Raw genomic sequence first — 20,113 nt, forward strand, 5'->3', positions numbered from 1 at the left:
ACAGGCATTATTGGACATAAAAGCACAGGTTGGTTTATACATAATAGTAAGCAACTTCAATAGACCCTTCTCACCAATAGACCAATAGATAGGGCATCCAGACCACCCAAAATTCAACAACAACAACAACAACAGCAACAACAGCAACAACAGCAACAACAAACCATCAGAATTAAATAGCATTCTAGGTCAAAGGGACTCAAGAGAAATCTATAGACAGTCTACCTACTCAAGAAGAGTAATGCACACTCTTCTTGACTGTTCAAAATAGTCTATGAGATACATTTAGGACACTTAATAAAGCTGAACATGGACAAGAAAATCAAAATAATTTTTAGACTCTAGCTGATCACAATGGGGAAGAACTTGAAATCAACACTAAAGGAAACTGCAAAATATAAAATGTCCTGAGATTAAAGAGCATACTTTTGAATAGTAAGTAGCCACTGAATAAATCAAGAATGGATTTTCTAAAATCTTAGAATCAAATTAAAATTCATGTTAGAGTCTGGGGATAGAATGACAGTGATTCTACAAGGGAAGCTTATAGTTGTAAAACGTTAGTTAACAAATCAGAAAAATCTAGGAAATCATTTGATGATGCACACCAAGGTCTGAGAAAAAGAATAAGCTAAATCCCAATTTAGTAGATGGAAAGAAATAATAAAAACCAAAACAAAGCATACAGAAAAGAAACAAATAGGTACAAAGAATTAAGGAAATATAGGTTGTATCTTTGAGAAGAGAAACATGATGCCAAACTCTTCAAAAGAAAGAGAGAAAATCCAAATTAACAAAATAGACTTGCCTTCACTGTTAGAGAGGATGGAGGGGAGTCGGCAAGACGAAAGAGGATGAGAAGACAGGAAAGTTAGATAAAGTTGTGTGTGTGTGGAAGATTAAGATTAATGGAGGAGAATGACGTGGTCAGTTTAAGCAGCTCTGATAGCCACAATGATCATTGACAACATCAAATTTCTGAGCAGCCAAATAGAAAGAGTGAGAGATTGTTGTGCAGAAGTAACAGCCAAAGCCTTTCCAATCCATCAAGCCCTTCCACCACAGGAAAGGAAGTGTTGGACGAAAAAAGACTCCTGCTGGAAGCACAGCATGTCCTTTGATCTTAGAAACATTTTCTGCAACTACACATTTTTTAAAGTTTATTTCTTTTCTTTTGTGTGTGTGTGTGTGAGGGGTTTTCTTTCACACATGTCTGTGTAATGTGTGTGTGTTCCTTGTGACCACAGAAGCCAGAAATGAGCATCTGATCCCCTGGAGCTGAAGGTATAGTTTGAGCCACCACATAGGTGATGGGAATTGAACCTGTGTCCTCTGGAAGAGCAAGCAATGCTATAACTGGTGAGCCATTGCTCCAGCTCCCTTCAATTCTTCTCCCCCCCCCACCCCATCCCCGCTAGAATATGCATAGGATCTTGCTGCTACTTCCCAAGGACTGTTTCTCCCTGAAAGGTGTGTGCCATACTTTGTGAGCTAAACTTGAGAGTATGTGTTGAGCCAAGACAACCTCACAATGGCTCAAAGACATCAGTGAATTCTCAAGCCAGAGTGTGGTTAGCATGCAGTTAACTCAGTAGCATAGAACTACCTCTGCCCCCTGAAATCACAGTGTCACAGAACACAGTAACATGGGAAAAAAGAGAAATTAGCTACAGGAATACTATTAAATGTGTGTCAGTAGAATTTATACTCACCAATAAAAAGAAGGGAACACTGCTGAAGAGATGAGTTAACAGTTAAGAGCATTCATTGCTCTTCCAGATGATGCGAGTTCACTTCCAAGCACACATGCTGGAAGACTAACTATCTGTAATTCTAGCTCCAAGAGATACCACATCCTCTTCTATTCTTAGGCATAAACTCACACATACACATGCACATGCATGTAAAAAGAATTAAAACAAATCTCTTTAAAGTTTTAAGGGAGAAGGGAACACTATACTCACACTATGTACATCCATGCAGGTAGAATCTTGGGTTTGTGAACTTGGTTCTTAGGGATGCCATTTTGAGGAGGAGTGGACACAGTAAACAATCATGCCCACACTCTGCCAAAAGGCAGACACCGGCAACAGGAGTAGTATTTACGGAGACCAGAGAGAAAGCCTCGTGAAGAACATATGAGGCTACAACGCATATCTGGGTTGTTTGTGTCTCTGTAGAAAACACTGGAAAGCACTCTATACTTAGGAAGACAATCATGAAGAAAAAGCCTTGTGAACTTAGGGCTTAATTACTTCTATGTCTCACCCATATACCAAAGTGGTTAGTGTAGGCTCAGGTGAATCCCACTTATTCCCATGTTTGATAGTAACTTAGGGTTGAGATGATGTGAGGGTAGGCAAACACTAAATGGTGATTCAATTAACTTTCAAAACAGCCTTTCGGAGTAGACCAGCAAAGGATCAGCATCGTGCCTGCTGCTCTAACACATTTGTTGTACTTGATCATTTCTGTCACTTACACTTCTTTCCAGGAGGGGTGGGCTTTAGGAATTTGAAGCTGCAGAAGCACTGTGTAATGGATCTGAATCCCATTCATGTTCCTGGCACAAATTCAATTCTAAAGTTTCTAGCTCACCCTTCATTTCCCTTTCTGACACTCACTAATGCCAGGGTTCTTAAAGTATGACTTCACCAAATCCCCAAAATACATGTAAAGCAATAATCTGTGATGTATAAATGTATTAAACAGTAAGTATCTACAAGAGTCTCAAGCCTGCAGCAAATCTGTTTCCCAAGGAAACAGCATGGCTGTTACTTTTGTTCACATCAAATAGTTTCAGATCTAGGTGGGAATGGAAATCCATACACACAAATTAGAAAAAGAAGATGAGAAAGAAAGAAGGAAGGAAAGGGGGAAAGGGAGAAAGAAACAAAGAAAGAAAGATTTAATGTACTTGATTGAAAATCAGCAGTGGGGTATTAGCAAGACACAGACCTCAGCCCCAAGACTTTTAAACTCAAACCTGCCTTTGCTGCTCACGAGCTCTCTGATGTAGTCGAACTTAGAGTCTCAGATTCTCCCCAGAATAAATAGGTCCATTGTGAACGTAAAACCAGTTGGTCCATGTGAAGTCCATCTGAGAGCTTGGCTCACATGCAGAACACTGCTCCATTGTCCATGCCCTTCCCTGGATTTTATACAGGATTTTTAGGCTCCCACACTCCCAATTTCAAACCCAATTTGAGAAAAACAAAACAAAACAAAAAACAAGAAAGAGACCTAGAAATTGAACATCAGGGAATTTATTACAGGTGACCCAATGGACTTGCTAGGCACCAGACATGATAAGCACATGGTCACACTCGGATCTCAGAGTTGCCCCTCAAGAGTCCTCCAATGAGCTAATATCCACTTATCAGTGAGTGCATATCAAGTGACTTCTTTTGTGATTGGGTTACCTCCCTCAGGATGATATCCTCCAGATACATCCATTTGCCCAAGAATTTCATAAATTCATTGTTTTTAATTGTTGAGTAGTACTCCATTGTGTAAATGTACCACATTTTTTGTATCCATTCCTCTGCTGATGGACATCTGGGTTCTTTCCAGCTTCTGGCTATTATAAATAAGGCTGCTATGAACATAGTGGAGCATGTGTCCTTATTACCAGTTGGAACATCTTCTGGGTATATGCCTAGGAGAGGTATTGTGGGATCCTCCGGGGTAGTACTATGTCCAATTTTCTGAGGAATCTCCAGACTGATTTCCAGAGTGGTTGTACAAGCTTGCAATCCCACCAGCAATGGAGGAGTGTTCCACTTTCTCCACATCCTCACCAGCATCTGCTGTCACCTGAATTTTTGATCTTAGCCATTCTGACTGGTGTGAGGTGGAATCTCAGGGTTGCTTTGAGTTGCATTTCCCTGATGATTAAGGATGTTGAACATTTTTTCAGGTGCTTCTCAGCCCTTCAGTATTCCTCAGCTGAGAATTCTTTGTTTAGCTCTGTATCACATATAGCAGAAGATGGCCGAGTTGGCCATCATTGGGAAGAGAGGCCCCTTGGTCTTGCAAAGTTTATATGCCCCAGTACAGAGGAACACTAGGGCCAAGAAGTAGGAGTGGGTGGGTAGGGGAGCAGGGTGGGGGAAGGGTACAGGGAACTTTCAGGATAGCATTTGAAAAGTAAATAAACAAAATATCTAATAAAAAAATAAAAAACAAAGTCCTCCAATGGGAGGTTTGAATCTGTATTGCATCTGTAGGCAGACATGCAGATGTGTCTGAAGGTTTGTCCTATCCTGTCTCTGAAAGAGAAGGCAAACAAAGAGGCTAACTCTGTGCTTGATTGTATAAGTAATTCTCAGAAGTAAAGACAAGAGAAGTTTGTACTTCTTTTCAGAGTGGAAAGAGGAAAGGGTGGAGGAGCCTTGGAGGCCAAGTAGGTAGCAGTCCATGGATCTGGGATGCTGAGATGCTGCGCAAAGTTTCATCCACCATGTGTGTCATTCAAATGGAAATTCTGAGCCAACTTAGCTCAGAGCAGGGCCACTTTGACCTGACTTCTACCTGCTCTACTCTTATAGCTCCCTTGGTATCTCAGCACTCATGCTATTGCTGGCTCCACCCACCCACTGTTCCCTGTGTGTGTCACCCCTCTGCTTTCCATCCTCTGTTCACAGTTAGCCCAATGCGCCTGGAGACTCACTCATGTCCCATCACTCTATCCACTCATCATTTTGTATCTAACCAATTCCCCTCCATTCCTTCAGATTGTAAAAGTGCCTTGGAGTGAAGAAATGGTTCAGAAGATTAAGGGACATGTCATTCAAGTCTGGTCATCTGTATTTGATCTCCAGAATCTAAAAAAAAGATGGAAGAAGAGTATTGACCCCACAACATTGTCTGCTGGTTACCGAATGTGCCCTGTGACATATGTGCTCAACAACAACACAATAATAATAATAATAATAACCTATCCATATTCTATTTTTCTTTACTTCACAATCAAAACTAGTTTAAAATTAATCTGATAACATTATAATTTATTCATAACAGCAGTACAATCCAATGAACCAACATGTATTAAGAGCTGACATTGGGTGTTTTATTAAGTATTTCCTTTTGTGATTTTGTGTTTGAAGTTTTCTTTTAAAAATTTTTTTTAAAAATGGTTTCATGTATCCAGTCTGGTATCAGGATGGATTATCTTATATTTCTGCTCTTCCTGCTTCCACCTCCCAAATTTTGAGATATCGGGCATGTCTGGTTAATATAGCACTGGAGTGGAATGTAGGATTTGATGGATGCTTGGCAAACACTAGAGCAACTGAGATACATTCCCTGCCTCACATGCTAAATATCTGTACACGCGTTATTTCATGGATTCCCCAAACTTACCTAGTGTATTTTGATGTCTGTACTAGGCTCACTAAGGCTTAGAAATGTTACTCCAACCAAGGTCATGGAAGTATGGTCCCTAACTAGACCATAGAAACCATGTACTCTGGGAATAGGGGAACTTGTTTCTGAGTCCCAGCTGGACCTCATTCTTACAAATGAGTTAAACAATTGCTCGAAGGACTGTGGAAACCTTACTTGCATGTCAGGCCCATGACTAAACACCTGTACTATCCAAGAATGCTGGCTAGAAGTGAGGCAACTGGAGATGTACCTTGTAAATTTCTAAGACATTTCCTGTTGAAATCAGCCACTTGGAGCATACTACATATAATACTGTGTTTCCCCATAGTTACTTCTGTGCAATTGAGACAACTGGTATGTTTTGTTTTGTTTTGCATTGTTTGTGTTATGAAATTAGTCTTGTACTCAGCATCAAAATTAGCTAGTTTCAAGTTTGTCAAAAATACAGATTTTTGTGACCCTTGGTTTTCTTAAACTATTTTATTTCTGCCAAAAATGGAAACAAGTTTATCTATACAAAAAAGGGGGAAGTGGCATAAATATTGAGATCACTAATAAACAGTTCTGTATGTGTTTATTGCTCTCATAGAATGATCAGGGAATCAACAAAGAAGAAGGCAAGCAGGAGTCCATCATGATAGGTTTCCACACAGTTCAATGCTGACAAGGGGAGTACAGGGAGGCGTCTCTAAGGGCAGGCTCCACTCAGCTGTAAGACATCCTCTCTATGTTCCAATTTACATCGATAAGGAATGAGTAAATTAATCTTCATTATCAACCCACTAGATAGCAAGACTCAAGCCTGCACCTCCACTACCTGGCTCCCCGGTACAGGAAGGGAACCACCCCCTTCACAGAGTATGGGCTTTCATACAGAGCCAGGTGCACCCCTGACAGTTTTGGCAGGGAGAATGATTTTCAGCCTGCGGGTTGCTTCTGCTTACATTCGCTCACGGCTCTTGACGAGGGGCAACTGCGATTAGACAAATCGCATTGTCTATAATCTGGTCCCCTTCCCCTTAGCCATGATTCATTCTGACAAGGAAAGTTTAAAAGCAACAGGTAAAATATGATAAACAGCATCCATCATGGTACAGGGGAGCCAGGCTAAAAGCTTTCTGTCATTGCTAATAATACTGTTTAGTTTTTCTGCTTCCCCTAGGATTGCATTAGTGCCAAATGGGACCAACTGGGAGTGGTGGACTTTCATAAATGACTACCCATGTGATTTTTGGCTGTAACAGAAACTATTCTTGGTACTGCCTTCATCTTTGAAGCTGCCATGGGTCTGAATAGAGGTCAGGTGTACTGTGAAAACTGATGGATGCAGCAAAGACTGCATTAGTCAGTTTTTATATCTGACTTCTTTTACCTAAGTAGCCCTTGGTGGTGTTCCTGAAAGCTAAACTAAGTCTTCCTGGCACCTGTTCTCACATGGAGTGTCCCCTGGGTCACAAAAGTGACTTTACTTTTCCCTTAGGACATTGATTCCTTCTTTCATCTCTCTCCATGTTCTAGATACCATGGGAAGAATGTTTCACATGGATCAGTAGAAGCTCACCTCTAAGCCCAGCAATGTGGTTTTACAAAGGCAGCAGTAGTTGCAGCCGCCCTTAGACAGAGAATTCTATAGCACATGAACTTTCTGTCTCCAATAAGAAAGGACTTTGCAGGTTATTTACTGAGGCTGTGCTGTCAATCTGCTGAGCATATGGGCTGCCCATTTTTCATTTCTTCATTAAGCAAAATCTCACTTATCATCACCAACAAGCATTTCTATTCTGCAAAGTTCCACTTAATCATCACTTCTGCATACAAGTTACTTTGCTTGCAAAATAATTAACACATAATTACTTGGTCCTATGGAGTGAGGAAATCACATCCAGAGGACAGTGGCCAGGAGTCAGTGCCTTGTCCATCCTAAAGTAATGATGGAAGGTCTGATCCTACCCCACAGCTAAGGACAATTTCCAAGGACCAGCCTATGCTTAGAGAGGGGTTCTGAGAAAAGAGGTTTCTGGGAATGGCGAAACAAATGACTCAAAATCAAATCATGGACAACAAGCTTATGGCCTGTTTTGCTGAAGATCGCTTTCCTGACCCCCCCCCCCCTCTCTCTCTCTCTCTCTCTCTCTCACTTGCTCGCTCAAGACAGATTTCTCTTGCTAGTCTACAAACACTCTGATAGCTCATCACTTGAAGATCAGAAGCCCAGTTTTTTATTTACATTTCAATTCAGTCATTATCCCAGGTTCTCTTATGATTATTCCAGGAACCAGCATCCCATGACCCCAGCCCCTTGATTCTTAGAAAAAAACAAGCATAAGCACATACAATAAAATAGCTTGGTGAGAAATTATCATTTCTATCATGCCTGCGCCTAGATCTCTGTCCCTCTGTCCCCCAGGCTAACACTGAACTCAGAAATCTGCCTGCTTTTATAAACATAAACAATAAAAATTTAGCTGGGTGGGAACTTGCCATGTCATTACCACTCCCTAAATCTCTTTATCTCCTTCCTTAGTGTCTTTCTGACAAGCTGTTCCTAAGCTGTGTAGCTCCTTATACAATTCAAATTGCATCCTTATATTTTGCACATTTGGGAAGTTACATGTTTTTAACTCATGTTTTCAGCATTCTTTTCCACAGCCTTAAGGGCTGTAGTGAAGGTCACAGCTTTCTACCATTTTGCTGAGGCATTAGTCATACCCTCACCTCCCAGATTCATGCTGCCTCTAAGACTCGTGCTGTCTCTGATTATCATGGAGGTATTTATGTTGGCAGAGAGGACAGAAGGATATATATATATATATATATATATATATATATATATATATATATATATATATATATCTTTGATCAAACAAGCCTTATGCCTACAGCAAGCATCGATACTCATGGACGCCCATGCCCTGTTGGCTTTGTTCCAGGGACAGGAACCTTGTCATTCCATCCCTTACACATGGTCAAGCAGGACTCAACAGACACTGAAAACTAAGGTCATAACATCAAGGCTAGTATTTTTTTCGTTCATGTTTTCTCATTTTGCTAATGGAGTCATTGAAGACTAAGACTATGAAATATGCGATATGAGTAAATCTGAGTATTAGAGGATGTCTTCCCACGTAGGAGTTCTGTCCCTCAGGTCTCCTTTCAGGCTGCAGCTTCTTTTTGTTGATTAGTAAGAACATAACACTGGCTCCTTACCACCTCACTTAGTGGTCAGAGAGACAGTTCCTGGCTGCCCTACTTCACTGAGTGTTTTTGTAATTGTTTACTGAAGGAAATAAAATTCCAGGAAACTAGATGTCCATAATGACAGGGGAAAGCATAGTGGGAGGAGCAAGAGACTGCCTATCTCTCTCTCTCTCACACACACACACACACACACACACCTCAACCACACACAGAAAGCAGAGAGCAATCAGGTATGGATGGAAGCTGTGACATCTCAAATCCCACCCTCCAGTGGTAGACTCCTCTAGCACGTTTCCACCTCCAAAGAGTCCCACAATCTCCTCAAAACAGCATCACCAATTGGAGAACAAGTTTTCAAGTGCATGAATCAATGTGGATATTTTTTATTTAAACAACCACAGTCCCCATGTGGTGGTCCTGTTCTGGGAGCTGTTGGAAGCTTCAGGAGATAGACAAGCTGGAAGAAATAGGTCAACAGAAAATGGTCCTTAGGGCCTGTATCTTATTCTTGGGTCTCTCTCTGCCACATATTCTTGCAGCCATGATTTTTGGCTTTGCCATATGCCCCAAACACAGAAACAATTGACCATGGACTGAAAGTACATGCCAAAAAACCAAAACCTTATTGCATTTATTTAATTCTCTGATTGCTTTGATCATTGCTATACAATGTGTGACTAACACACTGTTGCATAAAATAAATATGCTTACATTGTAAACATAGAAGAATGTTTGTGGATTAATCAGATATGGTACTTGTGGTTGTTGTTGTTGTAACACTAGAATTGCCACCAGACACCTCCGTAGGACTCCAGTGTAGAAGCTGCATTGCTCTTAACAGGATTATATGTTTTGTACTATAGTTCCACGGGAGAAAGTGAAAGAGTTAAGATCATTTGACAGCTTGAATGGGCAGGTGCTTCGACTTTTCCTATCTCCAGGAAAATTGATTTCTGTTAATAGCTCTTTCATCTCTCTACCAGCTATGATAGAACCTACGAAAAAATCACCCACAAACTCAGAAGCAAAAACAATAAAGTTATTTCTCACACTTCTCTGGCAGTTACCAGTCTTTCCTGCCTCAGGTTTGGTGTCTGTGGCATGCTTACATGATTTTGGGTTTTTTGGAGAGAAAGGGATGGTTCATGCCACTTCTAACTTTCACATACTAGCCTGAAAGTCTTCCTAAGGTCATTTTTGGGATCCAAATGTAGAAAACTCAGGTAAGTACCAGGAGCAATAAATTCCTAATCACCTTCACCATCACATTTTTTAATGTTCTCTTGGTCAGAGTGAATCAGATCCTGAGCCCCAGTGCAAGGGGCATTGGTAGAGCGGTCACATTTGTTCACAGTCCTAATGCCAGACTACTAAAACACACAAAGAAATACTAAATAGCAAGTGTGAGCTTAAGATCAGGATTGTATAAAATAGCTAGAGTGGTCCATCAAGGTGACTCAGTATGAAAATTGCTGACAAGCCTAGTGACATGAATTCTATCCTAGGGACCCACATGGTAGGAGAGACTCAATTTCTGCAAGTTGTCTTCTCATCTACACACACACATACATGCAAATGAACACACCTACACAAGAGAGAGACAGAGAGAGACACACACACACCATACATGTATGTACAAACATTTGTTCACATATCTACGTGTGTGTGTGTGTGTGTGTGTGTGTGTGTGTGTGTGTGTGTGTGTGTGTGTGTATGTGTGTGTGTTCAGTGTCCCCTCCAAAACTATGTTGCAATTTGTGCTGCGGTCTAACCATATACCTTGTCCCTTTAGATCCTCACAGAGTTCCATGAAGAAAACTCCATCTCCTTTGTGCAAAGGCATCTTGGCAGAAGAGAGGCAGCAGTAGCCAGCTGGAAGCTTGTCTGAGACTCAGAAGAGAAAGAAGCCATCCTTCGAAATAAGAACTGCCAGGATGATGAGGTGGAAGAAATCAGTGTAAAATAAAATCACAGTGAACCACAGTCAGGATCCTCAGCCAGTCTCTTCTGGGCATCTCCTGGGCATACTTGCTGCACTTCAAATGTGGTCAGGGTCTTGGAAATCCATGCATCCCACCAAATAGTGTGAAGGCTGGGAGACTGTTGAAAAGTGCACCAGCCTTGAGATCTTCATTGCCACAACAGAGTTAATGATGCTCTCAGAATGCCAGTTCAATCCTAAGGAAGCCAGCAAGTTCTTGCTTGCTGGACTGGATTAGTTACCAAATGTCTGTCTGTCTGTCTGTCTGTCTGTCTGTCTGTCTCTCTCTCTCTCTCTCTCTCTCTCTCTCTCTCACACACACACACACACACACACACACACACACACACACACATACCTGCACATCTTTGAGACTATGCTATGAGACAGCACACATTCAAAGGCACCTTTCCTGGATTTCTACCTATGGGAATTTTTTCTCTATAAATTACTCACCTTAAATATTCCTCTAAAACCAGAGGAAATGGAGCAGTACTTTCAAATCAAAGACACCTTATCTTTTAATTAAATGAAGGTAATAAAGGACATCATTGTTGAAAGTAATATTATTGAGAAATAAACCATGATGAAGTGATTACATAAGGAATTTTGAGGCTGGCTCTGTCATCCAAAAGGAGTTATGACCCTAGTGACATTGTAAGTCCTAAAGTGCAGAGTAGCAACCACAGTGAATTCCACACACATACTCCTCAAAATGAAATTGTGTGTGTGTGCCTGAATCATTGACTTAACAATGACTTTGGTTCTCCTGTGTGAAACAGAGATGTCTGTTACTGGCCTTTTGTCTCCTAACTTCAGTTATCATTATTCTAATTAAAACTTCTATTTTTTGTTTAGTAGAGGGAGAGACAAAAGTTGGAGTGTAGACAATTTCAGATCAGGACTCTTTGGCTCTAGGTGAAGCAGGCAAGACAAAGCAGCTCACTACGTTACACTGACTTCCAGGCCCTGGATTAGGAAGCAAGATTCCATCTAGTTTATGTAGACCACAGAGGCTATCCACATCCTGCAACACTGACCTGACCTTCCAGAGCTTTGGAGTTTGTGTCTCATAGGAGCACACACTGCTGTCTTCATGTTAGGTTCCTATCACTCAATAAGGCTACAGTTTCAGGCTCACGGGGTGTTTTTCTGCGAGTATCTTTCCATACAAGTAACAAACAAATGTCAAACCCTTTGAAATGGGAATTTGCAGAAGGTAGCTGAAATAAGCTGTTGTCCATCTTTTGTTCCTTATTTAAGTATAAGCCATGAGGAATTGCTTGTAAGTTGGTAATAAGAGGTTCCCTACCAATTTTGTTTGTTTGTTTGGTGTCAAGATGTTCAGTCTGTATCATAGATATTGGTCCCATACTTAACAGTCATCCCACTGTCTTAACCTCCTGAGTTCTGGACTTACATACCTGACTCAAGTTTAAATCCTTTTGAGTTTTACTGTCTGGATTAGACATCTGGGTCTGGGTGGAAGGTAAGGAAAGCCAGGGAATGGTGGTTGAGCTGCACAAGGACAGAAGAAGAAATTCATTTCCTGTGGTCTTGATCCCTATTACAGATTCCCTGGTAGCTGCCTGGCTACCAGTGTAATGCTGTAGGGACTGGAGAGTTTCAGTGCCTGCTGAGGCTGTAACTCTTGACAACCCACACTGACAACTACTGCTTGTTTGGGGGTTGGTCATTTTGGAGGTACACCTCATTCTTGCTTCCAGTGCTTCATGGATTCCTCCTCTTTGGCCTCTTTCCAGCCTGGGGCTCAGCACTCAGGTTCCACCCACGTGTCTGCATTTGAAAACACTGTCAAGTTCAAAGGTACATCAGAGAAGTGAAATGTTGAGGCTTGCTTTGACATTAGGCTTGTGCAATGTTCAAGAAACCATGTCATAGACAGTGTGTGTAATTTAGGAGCTCTGAGGTTTTCACAATGCTGTTCAATCCTCACGCAAATATGAAGTGAAATCAGTGGCCTGTTGACATTCCTGCTCTTTAAGGAAATCACCCCTTGTCTACACAGCAATGACTCAAGGAAGTAAAAGCCCCTTATGGAGACAGAATGGGTTGATGGTATTTTTTTCCCCAGCTGACGGGACACCAGTGTGCTCCTAAGATAGTCATTAGGGCTTTCTCTTAGGCCATTTCCCTCTAAAATGTTAACTTCGTCTAACTGTAAACATGAAGATGACTTACTTGTAGCTCAGTGTCCGCCATCCCAACATGCACATAAAGTCCGTGTCTACCGACTTCTATCAACACATCAGGGATCAGACAGGGAGCAAAGAGTGTTGTGAAGTCCCCCTGCAGCTCCTCGGTGGGATGGACCATGGGGCACCTTAGAGATTCACTGCGGAACAGAGTAGATATTTAGTTGGTACCCCAGAGGGTTGGCAGAGAGTCCTCAAAGATGACAATGAGTTTGCCCTGGAATTGAGAATAGATTTATTAAATTTGAGAAAAATCAGGTAACTCTGTTGGAGGGTACAGAGAATGAAGATTCATAGGTGTAGGAACGAATGGATTTTAGAAGAACAAAAAACTTTGGAATGTAAATGAAGAACATACCTAATTAAAAATTAATTAATTAATTAATTAATTTTTTAAAAACAAACAAACTTTGTGACTACAACCAAAGCTTCTTTGGAAGCAGAGTAAGAAAGGGGTGAGATGGAAATAGAAAAAGAATTCAAAGCCTGTTCTGTCCAGTCATAGAAAGACCTCCGTCTCAGTCTAAGGACTGAAGAGGTTGACTCCTAAAGGTGTGGTAAAGACCTACAATACGAATTTTAATTTGAGGGAATTCTTAACCAGAATTGTGTGAGATTTTAGCATCTGCCTTTGTCAGCAGATTTTGGTTGATGTAAGTGAACATTTCTTGAGAATTGATTGAACAGCTTCCAAAAAATGGGTCTAACTGGGGCAGACAGCCATGGGAGAAGAAAACCCCATATTCTCCTGAGTTGTTCAAAATACTTAATATTTTCTCATTTTCTACTGTTTTGAGACATACTTACGTGCATGTATTGCTTATTTTGTAAATATTGACATCTGACATATTGGTTATGGAATCTGCTTAAGATAAAACGATGCCACAACTGTTGTGGGTGACACTATATTACCAGTCATTTTGCGTATGAGCCACAGTGTGAATAAAAATGTTGCAAGCCTTTCTGTCTAATTGATTATGCACACTGAATAGTCTTACATTGTTGGTTCAGTTTTCCAATAAATTGTACCAGCTTCATGTATAAGTTTATAGTTGTTCAGAACAGGATCTGTAAGCCCACAAAGATGCATATGGATTTGAAGGGCAGATGACAAATTTGGGTGTCATTCCTCACCCTGTCCTGTTCTTTTTTGTTTTGTTTTTTTTAAGTCAGAGTTTCTGGGAAGCCAGGAACTCACAAGTAGGTTGAACTGGCAGGCCAATGAATGAACCACAGGAACGTACATCTGCCCCCACTTCCCCAGGGTTGGGATGCTGTCTAAACAACATCACACCTGGATTTTTTTTCTCTCCTTCCTTTCTCTTTTTAGCATGGACCGTATTCAGGTTCCTAACATTGCAAAGCAAGCTCTTTACTAATGGAGCCATCTCTATCTTCCCTAATATGTAAATGAAAACAAGCTTCCCCCCCCCCTCTAGTGTGGCACATCCCCACATACTTCTCTGCTCATGGGTGTGCTCATGGGTGTGGCCAAGCCCATCAAGGATACCCATCCTTGTCCACACTTGTACCTCTGCGTACCATTTTAACATCTTCATCTCCATTTGCATTAGGCAAGTGGACTGATATCAATAGTGAGGAAAGAGTAGATAAACCGGCAGACTGAGACATTTTCTGAAAATGGGATTATGGTACATTATTTTTATAAAAATATTAAATTCTTTCCATTTTAACCTAATACCACTAAGGCAATTCATAGAATGGGCTACTCTCTCCCAATTTTTTTTTTGTTCAACATATGCCTACAGAACAGACGTTCAGTGTTCTAAACGTGCTTATGTAAAACAGGCAGTGGTTGCCACCGTCACGTTTCAATTTGAATCTTTGTCTCAATTTTACACAGGGTGGGTTTCCAATGTGCTGAACCTAGTGAAGGAAACAGCATTAACACACACCCCTTCCTTGACGCCTGAGGTTGAAGTTATATTTAGTTTGCCCTACATCAAAGTTAAGTTCAGTTAATTTCCCCCCACCCCCCAAAAAAAGCCTCATTCTGGCCATTTCTTTGTTGACTACCATCTTTAGTGGTTATGCTGTGTGGACACCCCTTACCCATATAGTGCTCTCACATGTGGGCCCCACTCTCAGTCTGGGGGAGGATCCTGGGTCTGCTCCCCCCACAGTCTCATAGAGAGTACTTACTCTGTCCTTGAGCAGTACTAAGGAGCCTTCTGTGGGTCATTCTGTCTTTATGGCTAAGTTAAACTTATTAAGCAGAGCTTTTTTTTTTTTTTTCTAAAGAGAACATATGGGGTTTCCTCTACATCCTTTGCGCCCTTCGCCTTTAAGGGGCGTTCTTTTTATAGTAAGAACATTTTTCCCTTGTTGGGTATGTAGTATTCCTGGCTCACTCTTCCTTCCTCTAAGAAATTAGTAGAAATGACTGCATCACCAGACTGCTGGCATCCAGGCACATAGCTAGAAACAAACGTGAAGCAAGACTAATTTCACCATTCTTAGAGAGCTGGAGTTTCCTGCTCAGAGCACTAAAATAATTTTCTTGCCTCCTTTCCTCCCTCTCTCCCTCTTCACTCCCTCTCTCCCTCTTTCCTCCTGTTCTTTCTTCTTTTCTACTTTCTGAATGTCAAGTGCATACACCCAGATTGCAGATTAATCACTGAGGTTCGCAAGAGCACAGGGGTCCACACACAGACCATGTTATTTGTTTGTCAACTTATTTATTTAGAGTCTTTTCATAAGTATGCAGAAGCCTGCCATGAAAAACAGATGCTAGGACTTGGAACACAAGCCAGGTCCCACCATTCCATCTCCTGCTCCTGTGCTTTGCAGTCCCTGTGGAGGCAGCACTCGGGCATCATGCTCACTGTTCTTGGGCGGACTTGCTGGCAGGATTTTAATACATAAATACTTTCATGTGTTTTTATCTTAGTGATCTTAAATTCACAATATATGGCATACACAGCCTTTCAGGATCACTGTGTCTGTTTAAAATGGTATTGCTAAGGTTTAGCTCTATGTCTGTTTATCAATGATATTAACTCAGTTTGAGTGGTACAAAGTGTATTGTGGTTCACTTGTCTTCTTCTTCAAGATTGTTGCCAGGGCATAGCTTGGTGGTAGAGTGTTGGCTGGCATAATGGAAACTCAAGTCAGTAAAAATATGTATATACATATGCGTGTGTGTGTGTGTGTGTGTGTGTGTGTGTGTATAAATCCTTTCCAGATTTTTACATTATTAGAGTCCTGGGGCCAATATACTCTTGTGATCTCTTTACATCGTAATAGAATGGGCAGGATATTTCTGCATCTCTTGACTCAATGTTTTCTTGACCACGACAGACTTGCCTTCTGTCTTTGCAGACTTGTTCAATCTCTCTCGTCTTCTTTAAGATCCCTCTTTGTTGTTCTGTTGAGCTTATGCCTTTCTTATTGGTTTTAGAATTTCCATACAAGCTCTGAATTATTAATTATTTTGTCCACTGCAATTATAGAAAATCTTCCCTCCATGTTGAAACTCAGTTATTCAGCTGTGTGTATCACTTTGAAAGTTCTTTTTTGGGGGTGGGGGTGGTTAGGCTTAGCAAGATGTAGCAAGAAACAGATATAATCAAGGAGGAAACACCAGTTTGTAAAAACAGACTTAAATGAGTAAGAGAAATAGAAATCAAGGCCTTGCAGTGTAAACTTTTATCAAAAGCTTTTACCCTCTTTTCTCTAGAGCTAATATGAAATCTACAGCGAGGCAGTCAATGGGAGAGACAGGCTTACTGAATGGTAGAGCCTGAAAACCCCTTGACTCTGTATACTGGTGTCCATGAGAGTAGATGTTAGAGCTGATGGTGAGGTCTCTAGAAACAGCAGCATCCAGATGTGATCAGTATATGAGCTCCAGCCAAGACATGGAGGTCTGATCATCCCTATCTCTGCCTTGCTATGTTGGCTCTTAGCACCTTGGATGGCGCTCATGTGCATTCTACTGGGATTACAGAATGAAGTATCCATCTCACCAGGAGCGGACACACCCAGAGTAACATTCAGCCAGAGATCTAGACATCCATTACCCATGATGATACATAAAGCTAACCATTACAAACATTAAATAACATGTCTTGTTTTGGGGCTTAGTTTTGTTTTGCTTTGTTTTGTTGAGATAAGGTCTCATGTAACTCAGGCTAGCTTCAAACTCTCTGCATAGCTAATTGACAGTGTCTGATGCTCTAGTACCTTCCAAGTACTGGGGTTACAGGTGACTGTTGTCACAACTAGCATCTACAGCGCAGGAGGCTGAGCCAGGGTGAACACTCCACTCACTGAGATATATTTTCAGCCCACATTCAGTATTTTTTTTCCATTTTTTTGTAGTCTTTTCTCATACAATGCATCCTGATAACGGTTTCCCCTCCTCCACTCTTTCCAGACACCCCCATTTCCCCTCTCTGCTAGATCCACTCCTTCTCCATTTACCTTCAAAAAGAAGCAGGTCTCCCAGTGATATCAAATGAACATGGAATAACCAGGTGTAATAAGACTAGGCACAAATCCTCATATTAAGACTAGATGAGGCAGCATAGTAGGAGAAAGGGGATTCCAAGAGTAGGCAAAAGAGTCAGAGACAACCCAGACTCCCACTGTTTGGAGTCTTACAGAACACCAAACCATACCACAATAACATGAGCAGAGAACCTAGTGTAGGCCCATGCAGGCTCTGTTATTGCTGCTTCCGTCTCTGAGTCCTGATGAGCCCTGCTAAGTTGATTCTGTGGGCCATGTTCTCCTCATGTCCTTGACCCCTCTGACTCTACAATCATTCCTCCCTCTTTTCTGCAAGATTCTCCTAGCTCCACCTAATGTTTGACTATGGGTCTCTTCATCTACTCACATCAGCTGCTGGCAGAAACCTCTTAGATAATGATTGGGCCAGGCACTGATCTATGAGCATGGCAGGATATCTTAGGATTCTTAATATAGTTTTGCAATACAAATACTCAATCCCATGAACACTGAATTTTAAGTTGAACAGAATAATCTGTCTCATCATTTGGTATCAGATTAAAGACTGGGAACAAAGTGATCTGGATAGAGGTATCTGAAGGGACATATAAGAGTGGGCAGCTTTAAGACAGGTTTGCATCTCACATTAACACCTTCCAGAAAATACCTTGAAAGACCAAATCAGCTAAAGGCCCTTTCCAATGCACACAGTTAGTCAAGCCTCCAGTGCCTTCCACATCAGCCCTGACGCATGGGCACATGAACAGAGGGACTGTGAGGGAGCCCATAGCGGTCTAAGGGCTTTGCAACCCAGGACACCTGTCCCAGAACAATCAAGGAATAGGTTAGAATGATTTCCGGCAGACCCTTACACAGGTGACACTGGATTGACAAGCTATGTGTAATCTGGCTAGGCATGAGGCTTGCTTAAATTACTGACAAGCCAGGGCTGTGTGCTATAGCCACCAGCATTGTTGATATAACACAGGGCACTTTGGAGTTCTTCAGCATTGAAATAGACAGATGCTGTTGTACAGTATGCGTAGGGACCTATGAATGCCTTTATGTAGAACATATATAGACTCATGCATGCCTCTGTGTAGCAAGCTTGTAAATCTGTGTATGCCTCTATATTGAACACATGTAGGCTCCTAAATGCTTTTTTATAGTGTGAATGTTGATCCATGTATGCTTTAGATACCATGCATAAAGACCTGTGTGTGCCTTTGGATAGTATGCACATCTGTCCACAGCAAAAAGATGTCACCACTACAGAACTTAGCTCTTGGCAGAAATTTTGACACCTTCCAAAGGGACACAGGATTGCTTCTTGGTTCCTTTCTTCACAAGGTATTAATTAGCCCCTGGGGATCTAAACCACGAAATGGCTTACAGCTTAGGGAAGTCGTGCTTTGACTCTTCCTGTTGGCTAGAGCACTGATAAATGCTTTTAATTAGTCTTATGACTCTCTTATTGAAATATATGTCACTGATACTAAGTACCAATTGTCAGAGAGCCTCCAATTCTCAATGGAAGGCTACTAGGGCACCGAGTTAAGACAAAGCTGCTTAGCCTACCATGCAAAGCCCTCAACTTCCTGCTAATCCCTCTAGCCTCTTCCCTGGTAGACTGATTTCACTTCCATTTCACTCTGGCTGTGCTGACACGGAAACAATTCTTAGGACATGTAGCCCCTACGTTAACAACTCATGACTTTATATTAGTGCTTCTTAACCTCCCTAATGCTGTGACCCTTTAATACAGTTCCTCATGTTGTTGTGACCCCCCCCAACCATAAAATTTATTTTCATTGCTACCTCATAACTGTAAATTTGCTACTGTTATGAATCAGGATATAAATATCTGTCATTTCAATGGCCTTAAGCAAGCCCTGCAAAAGGGTCATTAGACCCCCTCCAAAGGGGTCCCAACTCACATAGGAGAATTGCTTCTCTTATGCTTAGAAGCACATTTCTCCAACACCCCTTTCAGAAAGATGTCCAGTGTCCATCCCTCACCAGGGCATTCCAAAGTTCATAGACAATAGTGACATCACCTTAAGCCTCAGAGAGGCTTACCCCTCATCTGCCCACAGCAAGGCTGTGAGAGTATATTAAAGAACCTACCACTACCTTTTCTTCCAGTCCCCCCATGCAGACCTTGACATCAAGGAAAAGAGGGTCCTAGAAGTTAGGTAGGAAGTTGGTCTAGAACCCAGGACTGGGGTTAAGTTGGACTATTCAGAAGTGTCTTGGAAATCATTCTCTGTCTCCACTTTAGACTACTTCAAGTGTTTATTCTTACTTTTGAGGAGTTTAGAGTAAACCAGTGGTTGGAGTAAACCCAGTGATCCTAACACTCAGGAGCTCCTAAGAGTCAAACTCAGAGCCAGCCTCAGCTTCATAGTGAGAAGGAAGACGAGGAAGGAAGAAGAAGAGAATTAGGTAAGCACTCACATGGAGAAAGTGTAAATATATAGATGTATACATTGACTTGACACAACAATGATAATGATTAGTTGTTATTTATACAACAAAATTAGTTAAGCATCTGACATCTCAGTATCTGCTTTTCTCTTCTTATGATGTTTCTCATGGATGTGCTTAACATTTTAAATGGTATTAAATTATACTTTGGAATTAATACCATAATTTCACAAAGGAAAGGAAGGCTGGCAGGCAGATGGGCTGTAGTTCAGTTGGTAGATTTCTACCCAGCAAGCTCACTTCCCTGAATTCCATCCTCAGTGTGCACAACCTGGTATTGTGGTACACACCTGTAATCTTGGCCCTAGAGAGGTGGAAGCACATATAGCAGGAGTTAAAGGTCATCCTTGGATACATAGCATGATGGAGG

The 20,113-nt window shown here is 41.4% G+C and overlaps 1 long non-coding RNA gene across 17 annotated transcripts in view; it reads right to left on the reverse strand.

The window, feature by feature from the left end:
• Positions 1–3,247: 3,247 nt before the first annotated feature.
• Positions 3,248–20,113, reverse strand: part of Gm30515 — a 54,554-nt gene continuing 37,688 nt past the window's right edge. For 13 of the 17 annotated variants that reach the window (XR_001780587.2, XR_001780584.2, XR_001780582.2 and 10 more), the window contains 2 exons: positions 12,770–12,923; positions 8,278–12,379 (listed from right to left, as the gene is read on the reverse strand). This is a non-coding gene — a long non-coding RNA (predicted gene, 30515). Of the gene's footprint in view, positions 4,827–8,277; positions 12,380–12,769; positions 12,924–13,177; positions 20,048–20,113 lie in introns of those variants that run through there. The other 4 variants (XR_001780580.2, XR_001780588.2, XR_001780586.2 and 1 more) reach the window with 4 other exon arrangements.

This window comes from Mus musculus, chromosome 12, assembly GCF_000001635.26.
Source record: "Mus musculus strain C57BL/6J chromosome 12, GRCm38.p6 C57BL/6J".
NCBI classification, from domain to species: domain Eukaryota; kingdom Metazoa; phylum Chordata; class Mammalia; order Rodentia; family Muridae; genus Mus; species Mus musculus.